This window comes from Neomonachus schauinslandi, chromosome 3 (assembly GCF_002201575.2).
Source record: "Neomonachus schauinslandi chromosome 3, ASM220157v2, whole genome shotgun sequence".
Lineage (NCBI taxonomy): Eukaryota > Metazoa > Chordata > Mammalia > Carnivora > Phocidae > Neomonachus > Neomonachus schauinslandi.
The window spans coordinates 33,608,689-33,626,758 of NC_058405.1; the positions used below are offsets into that span (position 1 = coordinate 33,608,689).

The 18,070-nt window shown below is 40.9% G+C and overlaps 1 pseudogene; it reads left to right on the forward strand.

Moving 5' to 3' along the window:
* The first annotated feature begins 383 nt into the window (after positions 1-383).
* LOC110587663 overlaps positions 384-18,070 on the forward strand; it is a 72,203-nt pseudogene continuing 54,516 nt past the window's right edge.

An 18,070-nucleotide genomic window follows, 5' to 3' on the forward strand; every position in this document is an offset into this window, starting at 1 on the left:
CTTCCCCAGTCGGGACAACCAGAAAATGTCTCCAGACGTTGCTGAATGTTCCCTGGGGAGAGAAAGGGAGGGGGACAAAACCATCTGCGACTGAGAAGTGCTGGCTTAATCAATTAAAAGCAAGTAACAACTGAACACTTCTCCCAGTCTGGCCCTGTATTAACCAGGTGCTACAGGATAATAAATAATGTGCTTTTGCTTTCCTGGGACGGAGGTAAAGATGGAGTTTACATTCACAGAAAATCACTAGAGGCTGGATATGAAGAGTCAAACTCGGCACCGGTAATTCGAGATGGGAGAATCATCACAGTGGGTCAGAGCAGGCTTCATGTAGGGATCGGAATTAGACCTTGAGAAGGGCGTAGATCCTGAAACATTAAGCGATGAAAGACTTTATGGCATTGCTGAAGGGAAAACATTATACATACGAATCTGGATACAAAAAGGAATACAAGAAGACTGGATTGCCTGAGTGGTGGGTGCTGGGGAGCGATTTCCTAGTGCTGGGTCGATGTCAGCTGGAGGGCAGTGCCGATAACCGGTCAGATCTCTGCCCTGTGTATCGGTTGTCCTCGTTTAGAAGACACAGAAGGCAGGCTTTCAAGTCAACTGATGAAATGAAGCTAGAAATAATAGTGAGTACAATGGATGGCAAGATCAACCTTCAGAAAGGTCTTAAGCACCTGGAGCAGCGGATTGAACTTAATAAAATGTTATTTCACAGCAACAAATATAAGGTTTGTGTTTGCATACAATAAAACCAACTGCAGAGATCGAGTACAGAGGTAACAAGGTGGAGCAAAAGTCAATATAAAAAAAAAAAAGAATTCTGGATTTTGTCAGAAGTGTATTTAGTGGAAATCAACTATAAAATATTAATGTCCCCTCCCTGACATCCTAAAAATGTAATAAAACCCTACCTTCTTTAATAAAAGCATATTATCTAGAATGGGGGAGGTGACCGTTCCCTTTTGCATATGCATTTAGAAATCCACAGGTGGATTACTCTCTCTGGGTCTTTAAAGCTTATAGATAAACTGGAACATATGCAAAGAACAGCAAGCCCAGTGAAGAAGAAGGGTATAGCCAGAAACGAATAATCAGACCACATGAAGAATTTGAATTTTTAATCAGGAGACAAGAAAATCCCGCAAACATGATAGCTATTTTTGCATATTTTAAGGTCCTTAGTGGTAGGGATAGAATTAGGACCAGTAAGCAGAAGTTATAAGGAATTAACTTTTGGATCAAACATAAAAAATAACTTTCCTATTCTCAAAGTTGCCCAAAGATGTTACTTTTAAGGGGAAGTGAATTACCCTCTGAGAACATTTTCCAACAGAAGCAAGATGAAGACTGAACAAGAAAATTAACATCTCTATAAACTTCCATTTCTTCTATCTATAATTAGAGGTAAGAACAAAGAGCTTTATGAGATAATATATGGCAAGAGGTTGGCATCTAGGAAGTACGTCAAAAAATGACATCCATTACTTTTCATTTGTTTTCTGTAACCAACCCCCCCCCCCACCCCTGCCGCTTTACCAGGAAGCCACAGGTGGATCAACTAATGTATGGAGTTTCCAATATCTTTGTCTGTTATTGGAAGGAGAATCAGGATCTGAACTGCGTGGTTACAAGAATTCGAAGCCTAGAACTCTGATTTCTCAATTACAGGGGTTAGGAAAGAGGTGACGTGGCATTTACTGCTTTCATGATATTGTAACCACGCAGCATAACCAACTTCTCACATTTCCCAACTTACCTTTTTTATTACAGGCTTTTGTAATTACTTGTTTTCATACCCAATGCAATTGAGCCAAGCTACGCTCAGATTAGAGTAACTGAGAACACCACACTTGCCCTGCGTCCTCCCTCCCCAGTCAGGTGGGCAAACGAAGCGTCACTCCTGCTAACTGGTGCGAGGGAGGGCTCCGCAGGCCCACACAGGGAGAATGCTGGGGCCTTCCCCCAATCCTCATCGTGTGTGGCTCTACAGGACATGTTGGTTATATTAACGTCACAGCAAGTGTCTTGAACGCTTCCTCTCGTCAGGATCTGATGTGGCTCTAATCATGAAACCACTCGGAATCTCCGAATGACAGTGCCAAAATGAATAGAATTTGTCTTTGGTGTATGGTCCCTAAGAAATAATTCTGCTAGTTCACAACAAAACTCTTTGGTTGAAGGATTGCCAGACTGTCATGTGGAACTGGCCTACGGTGCTTCCTGGCATGTGTGGGAGCAGCCTTCTGTTGGTGAGGCCAGCATCCCACCCTTGCTGACCACCAGTCTCCTTACTGTAGCTTTTATCCCCGTCTAGGGCTGGGACCAGGGTTAGGCAAACAAGGCACCGGAGCACAAAACTTCTGCATGCATCCCACACTTGCCAGATCCTGAAACTAAGTGCCTTGGGCTCTCCAGCTTGAATGTCCTATGTTCCTCCCACTCAAAGAATGAGTTCAAGGGCTATCTCCTTTCAAAAGCCTTCCACTGCTTAAGTAGCTGGAGGCCACCTCTTCCCACTGAATTCACACTGAAATCTACCTGAAGCCCCCTTAAGGCACGTGAAACTGTTTACCCTGTGACTTATATACACTTACTAGCGACAGAGGTTAGTTTCCTACCCAATACTCACTCTCCCCTTTACTTTAGTAACAGAACCTTGATAAATGGCCTGATACGTCTTACCCAGCTAAAAGACCATATTTCCCAGCCTCTCTTGAAGCTACATCTCTAAATCTTGACCACTCGTTTAAAATGTAGTATAGAATGCCCAGAAAGTCTCAATGAAAGAGAAAGGGTACACACTTCTTCTCCCCCTTTCTCTATCTTGGTGTATGAAAAACAGATGTGATGGCTGGAATTCCAGCAGCTATTTTGAACCCTATGGTCAATGCCCTCCTCACTCCAGGCAAGTGAAGGGGAAAGCGAGAAGATCCCGACACACTAACGACATGCAGAGCTTCTATACCAGCTCTAGACTGCCTCCCTCAAAACTCTTTTACAGGGAGAGAAATAAATTTATGCATCATTTAAGCCACTGACACATGCACCCAAAAGAAATTGTAACTAATATAGGTGTTGATACCAAAAGGGGACTGCTGCATTAGCTAAAATGTAGGATGAAAGGAGGGGGTTGAGTGGCATCAGCAAGGACAAAACTATTGCAGTCCAGGTAAAATAGTGACTAGCAAAGCATCAGAAGGTACAAAGGGCTGTGGCATTAATGAGAATTGTGGGAGATTTTTAGACCGTGGTGTGCGTTGGCTGATTCTTGACACTGTCAACAATATCCTACAAAAGAGGTGAACCCAGGCTAGAGCTAGCCGGGCTGCCAGCAGGGTGGGAAGGAACACAGCTTTGTTAAGCACCAGTTGCTCACAGACTAAGCTAACAGAGGGTCTACTTTGGAGCCTTTTCAGGCTGGAATAGCTTACTACTTCCTTACTTCAAAGTGAAGCTACTGTAAGCCATGGCCAGAAGCAGAAGCACAAGCAGCCCTCATAGGAGATAAGACCATGGCCCGTGCCTTTTTCAAATACTTCCTTTTAGAGTTTTTTTCCTGTCAAATGTGGAAGCAGTTAATTACAAAGGCCACCAGGCCTATTTTTTCAAATAGTCTCAAGGTAATTTGGGGGGGAGGAGACGTTGGCAAAGCACAGAGACCTGTAGGTCATAAATCTTTAGGCTCAACAACCTTATCAAGACAAGATCTCTCATTCTGGTTACTCACACATGAACGGAATAGCAGCAAGTAAACTGGAAGCCCCCTTGGGTTTTTAGGGAATTGTATTGCTAATGAAACCCCAAGCCTCGCCAACAGCATCATGACAGTCTAATCTCTCAATCTATTTCTGAGTCTCAAACTTAACCCCCCAAAAAGGTGGGATAGGAATGCAGCCCCCAAGAAGAGTCTACTCTCTAATGCCGACCTTGGAAAGTCCACTGAAGAAAATGGACCAGGAAGAGCATCCCAGAACACAAAGCCCCGGGGCTTTGAGGACAATAACCATGGACATCACCCCACTGCCTGGGCTGGAGTTGTCACTATTCTGGCCCAACGTGACTTAAAAGTTGTTGCAGCCTAATGTCTGATTTTCTCCTTTTCTGTATACAAGTTATATTGCAGTCATTATGTTCCTACTCTACTGTTGAGTATTGGGTATTATGGGCAGAGACTTTTTGCCAGACCATGACAATCCACCCTGGGTTCTGAGGGAGCTGACTGCACCCAGGCAGAGATCCTTAACCTTGAGCTGGAGGCTAGAACGGTGTTGCATTTTGGGGTGTCTCCACTGGGGAAGGGTTCTACATATGAGAGGAAAGGTGTGCACGCATATTTGGCAGAGAGTGATAGCTTCTTACTCACCCCTTCTTTTTGTAACAGAGCCCTGAATATTATTTAGCTAGGCATGCTGTTTATTGAACAAGCAGTGGGAAACACTTGATGCTTTTTATTGGAATCATGCTTTAGGAAGATTACTCTAAAACAGTAGATAGTATTCATTAAAGGAAAAAGAGATTAAAAGGAGGGATTCTGGCGAGAAGTCTATTGCCCTATTCAAGGAAGAATTAATGAGAACTAAATAAAGCTGGAAGCAAGGAAAATGAGAGGAGATGGGGACAGACAAATGCACAGGTGGATGCTGCTCAATTTAGTGAGGAGGTGTGAGGAACGAGCAAAAGAAAATGTCACACATGACTCCATGGTCCATTTAGAGTATATGGCATAGTGAGTGGTCACACCAGGAACAGAAACAGTGGTCACACCAGGAACAGAAACAGGAACAGAAACAGGGAGGAAGAGCAGGACCATAACAACTAAGATGAACTCCGGTCTGGGTCTGAATATAGAAGTGTGCTTTGCTGGCAAGACAGCCAGGTTGGAGTCTGATACAGACTTGAAGGCATCGAGAACGGAGAGAGGGAGACTGCAGACTGGAAAATTATCTGCCAAAGACAATAATTACACAGAGACCTAGAAAAGATTGTCAGGAAAAAGTTTGTAGAAAGGGTAGAAAGCCAAGAACTGTCTAACAGGATTGGGAAATGTTTACACAGAGGTCATTTCCCTATCTCACCAGTCAAGTCTGATGGTTCTCAAAGTGTGCCTGAGCATTATATGGTGTTATGGACTGAGCTGTGTCCCCACTGGAATTTTTATGTTGGAGCCCTAGCTCCCAGCATCTCAGAATGTGACTGTATTTGGAGATAGGGCCTTTAAAGAGATCATTAAATTAAAATGAGGCCATTAGGACCCTAATCCAATCTGACTGCTATCCTTCTAAGAAGAGGAAATTTGAGCCCACAGGGAACACCAGGGATTCACACACACGGAGGAAGGGCCACGTGAAGAGGCCATCTGGAAGCAAGGAGAGAGACCTCAGAGAAACCAACCCTGCTAGCACCCTCATATAGGACTTCCAGACTCCAGAACTGTGGGAGATAAATTTCTGTTGGTTAAGCCACCCAGTAGGTGGTAATTTTGCTACACTAGCCCTAGTGGTCTAATATATATGAGAACGTGCAAGAAATGTAAACCCTCAGGGCCTACCCTATCCTACCCTAGAAACTCTGGGGATGAGGCCCAGCAATCTGTCTTTTAACAAAATCTCTGGATGATTCTGATGTACTGCTCTGTTTGAGAACCACTGGTCTATAATATTCTAGCTCAAGAACAGAGGAGGCCAATAAATGATATTTTCTCCTTTTCCTGAGTTGTCATATTCTTTATAAAGAATTCCCTAAATAAGGAGAAACAGACCATAACGATGTCTTAAATGAGCAGCTTCAGTTTCTATTAAAACTAATTCAGGTAACAACATCAGTATCAACGAAAACATTCATTATAAGGGTTCCTATACTCGAGACCAGTGGTTCCCAAATTTTAGGATGCCAAAAAAATCATGTAGGGAGCTTGTTAAAAACACAGTTTCTAAAACTTGGATTCTCCTGGTCAGGGTAGAGCCCAGGACTTCTGTCTTTAGCAAACATCAAATAACCTCGATGCAAGTATCAGTGAGGCTCAAATGGTGTTTCTCTTACTCAGTCAAGGAGTAGAAAGATGAGAACAGCTGTCCAGATGTGTTGAGGTGGCTACAGAACTCAAAGAACTTTACATGGCTTAGAAGCAATCCTCAAAATGCCATTTCAATGACTTCTTGGTCTTCTCAGACAGCCTTCTTCTCAGTCTACTCCAGGTAATCATAATTGCAGAGATTCTGTAAGACCATTCATTCACCCTGGGAAGAGTGACTTCAGAGGCTGAAATTCAGGTAACAGGCACTGACTAATGTTCCTCAAACTCTCCCACCCCTTCTGGATGTCACAATTCTTAGTTCTAGTTGCATCTGAAGAAGCCACATCAAGGCAGGTCACTACCAGTAACATCAAACAAAATTTGATTTTTTTGGATCTCAATCCCAGACACTTCCTGTTCTCCAAATAAGGAGAGTTAGTCATCTTTCTTTGTCCTCTATTAAAATATAATACAAATTTTCACTTTTTTGTCCAACTACCACCATGTCAAATAACACTTGGGGGAAATGCCCCGTTTTACCACAAACCAAGTTTCAAACATGTGTTCAAATACAGAAATAAGGTATGCAGTACGTTTGGCTAAATAAAAGTCATTTATATGAAAGATATAGTTGACTCTTCAACAACACAGGTTTGAACTGCATGGGTCCATTTATACGCAGATTTTTTTCAAAAAATACAATACAGTTCTGTAACTGTATTTTCTCTTCCTTATGATTTTCTTAATAGCACTTTCTTTTCTCTAGCTTACATTATTGTAGCAATGCAGTATACAATACATATACAAAATATGTGTTAATTGACTGTTTATGTTATGTTCCGGCCAATGGTAGGCTAAGAGTAGTTAAATCTGGGGGGAGTCAGAAGTTATATGTGGATTTTTGACTGCACAGGAGGTCAGTCCCCAAACCCCTCGATTGTTCACGAGTCAACTGTATTTTATTTTATTTTATCTTCTTCTTCTTCTTTTTTTTTTTTTAAGATTTTATTTATTTGACAGAGAGAGACACAGCGAGAGAGGGAACACAAGCAGGGGGAGTGGGAGAGGGAGAAGCAGGCTTCCCGCTGAGCAGGGAGCCCGACGCGGGGCTCGATCCCAGGACCCTGGGATCATGACCCGAGCCGAAGGCAGACGCCCAACGACTGACCACCCAGGCGCCCCGAGGGATAAGTATTATAAAGAATATGTTTGTAATCAAGGAATAAACCATACTTTGTCATTTAAAAATAATAAAATAATATCAGATATAATTAGAAGTTATTTATAAAGTCTTTGAAATGTAATCCCAGGCAGTATTCTTTATCTGAACTGTTAAGCCGAAAGTGATGTACAATTATAAGTACAATAGTCACATTTTCTATATATTCTTTTTTAAAGTAATTTTTTTTACTTTTATTTTTTTTAAGATTTTATTTATTTGAGAGAGCGAGAGCGAGAGAGAGCACAAGAGCACAGAGGGACAGGGAGAAGCAGACTCCCTGCTGAGCAGAGAGCCAGAGGGATGCGGGGCTCGATCCCAGGACGATGAGATCATGACCCGAGCCGAAGGCAGACGCTCAACGACTGAGCCACCCAGGCGCCCCTCAACTGTATTTTTAAAATAATCATCTACTCCCCGCATAGTAAATAAGTAAGTAAATAAATAAAAAATAAATAAACAATGAGTGGATTAAGAGCCTTTTGTTGGTAATAGTTCTATCCTATTTTTCCTCTTAAACAGTGAACTCCGATTAGCTATCCTTTCTTCAGTTTTTCAGATCCTTACAATAAACACACTTTGGTTGAAACATTTAATCATTTTAAGGGTTTCCTTCTATAACCACCACCTTCTCATAAACAAAGTTTCTATTCAGAACTTCAAGTGCAACAGTGGAGAAGCCCCTCAAACAGAAGAATTACCCACTGATCTCCAGGGAACCTGACTCACATGCCTTCCTTCCTGAGAGAGGGTTCACACAGTCAGCCATGTTGTTGCTGTTGTTTGCAACATACCTGTATCCAATGAGAAAACCTGACATGAAACATTGAATACTAACAAAACTAATTTGAAATTTTTAAGGGGTTTGGATTATTTTGGACAAGTAGCTAAAAATGACAAAACTAGCTCAGAAACAAAATTACACCAGAGAAGAAAAGAGAAGCTGAGGAGGGCTGATTCACCCTGTTTATGGCTTTGTCAAAATCTCTTCAGTAGAAACCAGAGCTGGCCCTTTCTGCCACACAAGTTTCATGTGTAACCTTGCTCTGGGGGTAAAGGGATAATCACCTGAAACTATATTAATGAGCCTCATCCATGCTAGGTGCAGTAGTTGTGAAGCTAAGTCTCATAGTGATGGCTGAGCCTCATGTAATTAACTTAACGAAGCCACAGGAGCCTATCTCCTTTTCCAACCTCTCTGTGGCCCCCTACAATCCTCTCTAGTAGGACAAATCTAGTAGCCCCCTGCTGAAGGACAGGTCACCTCTCTTCACAGTCCTGGTCCCATTTGGCTAGCCAATTCTTTTACCTCAGCTGAATGCCAATGGACTTCCTAGTGACACCTAATGAAGCGACCTTGCAGGTCAAGGTCCCACGAAGGGGAAGGACACTGGTGGGTGCTTCAATACCCGTTCACCAAGGATATTCAAGCTAAAGCCACTTCCAATCCAGTTTCTGTGAGGACTACTTACTCCTGTTAAAATGACTTCCACTTTCTCCTTGGGAAAGAATAACCTGGCCTTATCATGCTACATTACATTTTCCTGGCCTGGGTTTTTCATTAAAGAGAGTCTCAAAGACACCACCTCTGCCTGAGGCATCCCAATGAGAGGCACAAAGCTCACACAGTGTGTTGCTACTGTCAAGTTTCTCCCTTAATTGCAGGGGTGGGGAGATTTTTGTTAAAAATCGAGAATCCCAGAGGGAGTCACTTTTCTTGCCATTGTAAAGCCGTCAGTCTCTTCTGGAATAGGAGCCATGCAGTGTGTGTTAGAGGAAGTGGCTCAGACCCAGTGAAAGAGCCTGCCTCCAAGGCAGGGAGGAAGAGGAGATGATTGCACTGTCACCTCTTGTGGAGAGAGGTGATGCTGAGAACTCCTAACATCGGACATTATGTTATTGTGAAAGACAATGGATAAAGAAAGGCTGATAGACTAAAGAAGAAAAAGTACGTAAAACTGAAAATAAAGACGCTAAAGGAAAGGACAGAAAGAATGAGATCTAATGGGTCTAATTATAAAAGGTCTGTACATAAGTAATCAATTAACTACAAGTCAAATCTTTTTTTTTTTTTAAAGATTTTATTTATTTATTTGAGAGAGAGAGAATGAGAGACAGAGAGCATGAGAGGGAGGAGGGTCAGAGGGAGAAGCAGACTCCCTGCCGAGCAGGGAGCCCGATGCGGGACTCGATCCTGTGACTCCAGGATCATGACCTGAGCCGAAGGCAGTCGCTTAACCAACTGAGCCACCCAGGCGCCCAACTACAAGTCAAATCTAATTGTATTTTGCTTAAGCTTTTCTATTTCATTCATTATATCAGTCAGTATATACATACTAAGCTCCAACAATCAACAATCAGATTCTGTCCTGGACAGCAAATCAGATAGATACAGTCCCCGCCCTCAAGGAGATTATAGTCTTGAGAGAAAGAGATATTAAAAAATAATTATCCAAGGGACGCCTGGGTGGCTCAGTCAGCTAAGCATCTGCCTTCGGCTCAGGTCATGATCCCAGGGTCCTGGGATCGAGTCCCACATCGGGCTTCTTGCTCAGCAAGGAGCCTTGCTTCTCCCTCTGCCTGCCTCTGTCTCTGTCTCTCTCTCTGATAAATAAATAAAATCTTAAAAAAATAAAAATAAATAAAAATAAATAATTATCCAAGTACCTATATAATATTATCAAAGAAAAGTACAAGATGCAATGAGAGCATATAACCAGAGTAACAGGATGGGGAGTGCTCGAGGAAGATCTCTGAGAGGAAGTGACATTTAGACAAACCAGGAGCAGGAAGACGGAGTAACCAGGTGTGGAAGGGGCCAGAGAGGAGCTCTTGGGGAGGCTCTCAGAAGCAAGCAGCTCGATATGTTCCAGAAATTACACCAAGGCCAATGTGGCTATGGAAAAATGAGCAAAAGAGACCAATCTGGGGGCAAGAAGAGCAGGAGAAGCAGATAATCAGGGCTTGTAGGACTCAAGAAGACTTGGTCTTTGTCTTAATGGTAATGGGAAGCTATTCAGGTTTTAGCAGGAAATTGGCTTTAGATTTGACCACTAGAGCTGCTGTGTGCGGAAAAGATTAGAGAGGGACAGGGGGGATGAGGAAAAACCCATGAAATGGAATTCAGGTGAGAGGTGAAGGTGGTTTGGACAATGAAAATAACTGAACAGATTCAAGAAATATGACATAAAAATGTAATTCAAATCATGCACTCCTCTGCTTGAGAACCACCCAATGGCTTTCTGTCACACCAGAATAAAAATCTAAACTCCTTACCACGGGCTACAAGGCCTTAGATAATTTGGCTGCCACATCTCTCTCCAACATTACCGACTCTGCTCACCCCTCAGCAACCTGTGCTCCAGCCGACCAATCCGTGTTTAGTTTCCTAAACTCTCCATGCTCCTTTCTTTGTTGTATCTGCTGCTGCTTCTGACTAAAGCATTTGTGCCCTGTGTCTCAAAGTTAGTTTCTCGTTACTCTCATCTCAGCTTTAATTTCGTGTCCTCAAGGAGGCCATTCTTAGCTTCCATGTCTCAGGTAGATCCCTACCACCTTCAATATTCTGTCATTCATTCAGTCATTCGATAAATATTTACCAAGGATCTACTATGTGCGAAGCACTGGAAGATTGGTGAACAAAAGAGAAAAAAACTTTCTACCTTTAGGGGGGATTCTAGTGGAGGGGAATGGCAGATAATAACAAAATATGCAAACTTATGCATAAGTCTTAAGTAAAAACAGAGCATGTTAGGTCAGAAGATTATGTTAAAACATCAGAGGAGTTATGAAGAAAAGGAAGAGAAATGGGCAGTGAACGGGGCAGGTGGGAGTGGGTGGTAATTTTACATAGGAGGATCAGGGTAGGCCTCGTTAAATTAAATGACACTGGGCAAAGACAAAGAAAGTGAGTTGCCCCGTGGAGATGTCCAAGTGTGTTTCCCTTGTAGCCTTTATTACAATTTTTAATGATATTTGCTTCTTTGCTTAAAATGTAAGTTCCATCAGAGCAAGGACTCTCGTCTGTCCTGTTCATTCTTGCATCCTTACCTTAGCACAAATATTTTGTGTGATGAGTCAACACATGAAAGGAAGCAAATGTTTAAAGGGCTCTCCTATCAACTTCCATACCAATCAAGTCAAGTCAGGATGCCTGATCTTAGCCAATGTTGATGATTTTCCAAGATATCTAGCATTTATTTGGCAGAGAACCATGGGTAGCTAAGGTTCTTGTCTGCCCACGACACACTCTCCTTCCCCATTTCTCTGGTAACAAACTCCTCTTTATTGCGGGAATCCTCACTCCTCCCAGGTGAGCACATCTGCAGATAGCCAAAGTTCCACACTGCTGTGGCGAAGCAATAAACCCCAGGATGGACGTGTGACTCAAATGGTGCCAATCAGGGCCTTTCAGGGTTGTTGATTTTGTTGCTCTAAATGAACAACATAAGCTTCCTGCAGCCAACTTTGTCCCCATGTACAGAGATCCTGTCTGAGAATGAAGTCAACGCAAAGAAAGCAGTGAGAAAAGAGGATACATAGAAATGGCTTTATAAGTGCATGATAGGAATTCTTGGATGCATTCATTTCCAAAGCCAACATCATTCATTGAATTTTCCAACTAAGTGAGGGGAAAAAATTAATTTCAAGTGGCTTTTTTTTTTCTGTCATTCACAACTTACAAGTCTTTATTAAATATATCTGCCCAGCAAAGGTTTAAAGGAATGCGATCAGGAAACTAGAAACTATCCATCTTCCAACTAAACAGGTGACTGGTGACAATGGGACCATGATTAATTCTATACAAAATGTTCATTCAATTAATAAAACATATAGTGAACATCTACCGTACACCAGATTCTGTGCTAGGAGCTGGGGATAGAGTGTTGACATGACAACCAAATCCTTGTCCTTGTTTGGAGAATATGAACAGTAATAAATTTCATGAGAGGTAATGCAAATGAAGAAGCTCAGGGTGTAATGGAAGTTCAAAGTAGAGAGCCCAATCTAGTCACCAGGAGTGGAGGCATGGGGTACTCGGGGCAGCCCTCAAAGGAAAAGATGCCTAAGTCAAGACCCAGACTAATAATTAGAAATCTGTCAGAGGAAGGCAGAGGAAAGGGAAGAAAAAGAATTGTGGTCAGGGCGCCTGGGTGGCTCAGTTGTTAGGCGTCTGCCTTCGGCTCAGGTCATGATCCCGGGGTCCTGGGACCGAGCCCTGCAACAGGCTCCCTGCTCGGCGGGAAGCCTGCTTCTCCCTCTCCCACTCCCCCTGCTTGTGTTCCTGCTCTTGCTGTCTCTCTCTCTGTCAAATAAATAAATAAAATCTTTAAAAAAAAAAAAAAGAATTGTGGTCAGAGAGAAGGGCAATTCAAAGACCTAGAGGCAGGAGGATCTTGGGTCAGGAATGTTCATGTGTGATACTATCAGCAGAATCTCAGGGAATGTCTCCGTGGAATCACTTGTCACGTGACCTTGTAAACATCACACATTCAAACTTCAGCATGTGCACCTTAATGACACTTTCCCTCTGCAAAGCACACACCTGCAACTTTATCCCACATTCTATGTTTTCCCATTTCTTTATTAAACGGATGCCATGAGGATGGATCACTTATTAATATTATTTAGTCTCCTTATAGAATGATACAAATGATCACGTTTCTATCAAATGTTGCAGATATCTTAACATTCGGTCTGTGTTTATAACTTTATTGAAGTAATTTCTACATAATCCTCCTGAAGATGAGGTTTCAGCTGCATGCCATGTAGCCTCGACTTGACAAAGGTTATGCCTTATATCCCTCTGTAGAACATTATAATCATATATTTCAATAATAAGGTTCTGTAGAGATGAAGTGGTTGTTTTGTGTAACAAGATCATATATCTTCCAGCTGGAATAAAATGAGACTTTGAAAACAAAGTTATTATATTGTTAAATGGGACATAGAAAAGACATTTCTCCTCCTCAGAACGTTTGTTATGAATTTAAACAGAAAATATTTTTATGGGAACAGCAATCATAACTTACGAACAATTCTATTTCACCAAGTTTTTTTTTAATGAATCAATATTTTTGGTTACAAAGAACATTCTTCTAACTTGATATGTTAATGTTCCATAAAATATCTTGGAGTTGAAATATTGCATCACTCATGACTTTCATTTTGCCTAGCGAAGGCCAAATCATGTTAATTTTGTGCAAACCACACATCTGTTTTATCATAGAGGATCACTATTTCTCACTTGCTAAAAATATATACAACAGGAAAAAAAAAAAAAGCCTCCCAAAGGCTACACTGTTACACATTTAGTCCTACCACAAGCAATCTATGGTCCTTGAATTGAGCAAATCACCAACCAAACTAGCAAATGTTAATATTGCTGTCTGCTTTTCATAGAGAAAAGTGTTTTGTTTCTTTTGGACACATTTTCAGGAAGTGAGGTAATGCTCAATTTTCCCCTAGGAAAGGAAGCCTGGGACATGCTCAGAACTGGCTTGATAGGGCCATTGTTTGGAGGTAGAGGCAGGTGGTGGGTGGTATGATGAAACCAAGATAAGATTGAACTCAAAAGCAATGAGTATGAATGTTCAAAGTCACTGACGTCAATTAGACTTTTACAGAAGGAATTACTATAGTGTGTGGCTTTAGGATTAATAAAATAATTATTGATCACAGAGGTCCTTCTTCCCCTTCCCTCCATCTGACCTTTCTTGTAAAAGTTACCTTCCCCTGAGTAACTTGAGTTGCACTCTCCTCCAAAACAAAAAGAAAAAGAAAGTGTTTTCAAATACTTCTCTATATTGGTTGTAAAACATGAACTGAATGTCCTTTAATATCTATTGCTTAAAGGCAGTCAAAGAGTAGATTAAGTAAATTAACAGGAAGTCTTCATTAATGTCCATATTTCATACCACATGTTTTTATGGTCACAATAATTTTGCCTAAGACTGAAGCTCTTGTACTTCCCTGAAGTTGTAGTTCTTAAAGTGTGAAGGGAATGATACTCCATTCCATGAAAGTTCTAGCCATTTCCCATTTATCAATTAAGAAACTTGGAAGTTACTAAAATCCTGGGCCTCCAGAACTTCCTGAACTTTCCCCTAATACCTGAGAGAGAAAGTAGTCCCCAAAGGGACTAATTCACAAGTAGGAAGAGTTTAATCCCTGGGAGAAAACTTGGTTTAATGAAATCACTTCAGCATGCCAGAGATGCTTTGGAAAATATTTTATTATTTCTATCACTTACATAGCAGCCAATTATTTTGTAATCACTAATAAGTTTGTCCTCCCTCAGCTTCATCTCCTTGCTATGCCTTGACTGAGATTCAGAGATCTATTTTATCCACTTGACATAGGGAAACGGATCTAGAAGACTTCACTGAAGTTACCCAGTGTTATCCTTGTGACACTGGGGAGGGAAGCAGTCCTGAGCCCCAGCTGTGCCCGTGCTTTCTATCTGGAATCTCCCTGAAATCATAACAATAATACCTGATATTTACTTAACACTTTTACAGTTTGCCAAATGCTTTCACAGGTTTTATCTTCTTTAATCTTGACAATGGCCCCTGAAAGAGATACCACTGACGTGATTCATTCTCATATTCAGAGGAGAAAAATGAGACATTAGAGAGATGCCATGTAAGAACCCAGATCTTGTTTCAAGAGGATTGACGCAGTGTGAGGGCTAAAACATCATTCTCCAAAAGAAAATCCAAATGAATCCACTTTTCGTCATCTCCACACAGATGGCATTGTGGCCCACGTTGTTGTCATCATTCACTTAGACTCTTGCAGGTCTGACGTGAGGTGTCCCCCCTCTCCATTCTTCCCATTCCAGCATGCACCACCAGCTGAACTTTTCATATCATTTCTCAGATCATGTCACCCCCTGCTTGGAACCCTCAATGGCTTCCTTCCCGTTGCACGTAGAATGAATCTGTAAGTCCTCTCTGTGCTCTATAAAGCCCTCCATGATTTATCTCCTGAGCACCTCTCCAAGTGCAAGATGGTTCCAGCCTCACAGGCCCTCTCTGTGAGCACACCAAACTCATTCCACCAGAGAGCCATTGAATATCGTCTTCTGTTTGTCTAGAACATTGGTCTCCAGGTCCATTTCCCATGTCACTTCCTGGGCCTTCTTTAATAGCCTGTCAAATCACTGTCTATTACCGTATCACCTGCTTTTATTTCTTGATACCATAACTATTTTAAATAATCTTACTTGTTTATTTTCTCTTTTCTCTTTCCACACACTTGCTCTATGAGAACTGTTACCCTGACTATCCTGATCCCTAACACCCTTTATCCCTAACCTCTTAACTAGTATATAATTGAGAGCCAAGAAAATCTTGCGAACAAATTAATGAATAATATATGGTTGGGGTTTTTTATATCTATATTATGGATCTACCTAACTATTTAATTTTATGGATACAAATAATACATCTTACTAATTCCCCACTGAAAGACAATTGGGGCATTTGTGATTTTTTGCTATTGTAAACCACACAGAAACAAACTTTGTTCTGATACCCTTGTGTCTTTGTGCAAATATTTCTACAGGGTCAATAAGAATGCAGGTTTTGAATTTTGATAGCTACTACCAAATAAGCAATATAGTTCTTCCTTTAATCTTCCTTCGGTATTATCAGGGCCAAATATATGGTTGGTTTGTTGGTTTTTTTCCTAGATTTGTAGATTTTTCCCACTACATTCCTCGTGTAAAATCTCCTACTAATACCTACAGTGAATGAAACAGAGCTCTCTCCACTCTAAACATGAAAGATAAATCAACTTTATGTTTAATCATGTGAACAAAATTCCACAATGACAATTAATAATTTTTCAGCATGATTTCATGTCATACTCAGGGATAGCACCTACTTATTAAACATTGTGCCAAACTTAACATGTTACCATTTTTTACAAGAAATATGCAAGAGAATTTAGACATTTTCAACAGACTACTGTGGCTCTAAATCTTGGGGTTCATTCTGCTGCCCAGTCACCACTTAAAAATCACTTGGTAAGACTTGTAGCCTATAAATCTGATTTTTCTTGCTTTTATAATTACCTCCCAAACTGACTGAAAAAGAAAAGAAACTGTACTACTTGCAGAATTAACAAAATTGACTCCATTATCTTGCCCAATTAACTCTTCTTGTTTCTGCAGCTGAGAACGCCTCAAGGGCTTTGTCAATCAGGTTTAAATCTCTCAGGTAAATCCGAATTCTCATTTAAAGTATTCAAAAGAAAATTAAACCTCCATATGGCCTCCTGCTTGTCCTGTTGGGAATGCTGCTGGCACTCTGGGATTTCGGTTTCTCAGTCTCTTTTCATGAAAAGTGCTTTTAAATCTCAGAGTAATATAATCTTTTGTGATTAGGTTGATCTCACTTTTGAAGAAACTTCTCCGTAACTTGACTGAGGTTACCTGCTAGCACCAAAGTGACAATCACAACACCTTCACTCTTCTTCCCCTAACTACGGTTCACTTTCAATTGTGTGCTTGGCACACAGATGGATGAACAACGCCACACTGAGCTGCCATTTCTGATATAAACATTATTGCTCACACTGCAAATTTGAAGTTAATTAAAGTTCCAATCAACTGATTGCTCCTTCATAAAGTGGATAGAGACAAATAAAGACCAAAGTTTCAGTGCTGAGTATTTGGTTCCCATCTGAGATAGATTTTTTTTATATTGAATTTTTTTTAGTTTTCTCAAAAACCAGTGTTTACTCACAAGTGACTTAGTTATAAGACACAAATTCATATCACCAATAAGTAAGTAATCTCTTCTTTTAATCTTCCTTTGGTATACCGGAGCCAAAAATGTGGTTGGTTTGTTCATATGTTGTTTTTTCTCTAAATTTATAAGTTCTATGCTAGAAGTAGCCACCAAATTAAAATGGTTCTAAATCGTTTTGGCCTTACATGGTCAAATGGTTTGAATCTTATTTTCTACTGTTGAGTGAAAACAAAAATGGAAGTAAATCACAGGTCACCCCAAAACTGCCCCATAGGCAGAAAAGTTCACACTGGAGCAATCCCAATAGACCAGAACTATCCAGTGTTTAAAGACTTCTTCACAGGATGTTGAGAATTAGTCACAATCGGGAAAGATGTGAGCTGAATTTCCTGTTGTCCTCTTAGAGTACCTGACCATTTCAGAGCAATAGAAAAATTCAAAGAACAAGGTCCTTGGAATATAAAAATACCATCCTCCATTTATGAAGAAAACCCAGAAATTGTCCTTCAAGTTCTGACCGAGCTTAGGAAACAATTGCTGCTCATGGTCTAGAGAAGTCCTACTTAGTTTTTTAACAATATCCCTGAAACACGAACATTTTTATCCTTTATTTGGAAACCTTCTAAGAATTGTTGTTTCATTCATCTTGAAGGTGGACCAGATGCCTCTAAGATCCTGGCTCTAATCTTCTATGATGTGAGCTCATGTTCACCCACGAAGCATTTATTGTGTATAAACAACGCAGAGCGTGTCTTGAGGTATTTAAAAAGATAATGTCTTTGAGAAGCTTACCCTCTACCTACAGTTTTACTCATATATACACAACATACATGCCTCCTAAATTTCCCCAGCTTTATCAGCTGTCCACACTTTACCTACAAGTTATCAAATGCCTCTCCATTTTCCTTTGCCTGAAAGCCCTGATATCACTGACTTCTAAGTCATTACTAACTGCCAATATTATATCAGAATATCTTGACTTTTTTCACTGTTCTTGAGACACTTCAGGTTGACTTTTTAGGTAGGGAAATTACTGAGAACTTATTATCTGATCCTCACAAAGTATGGTGA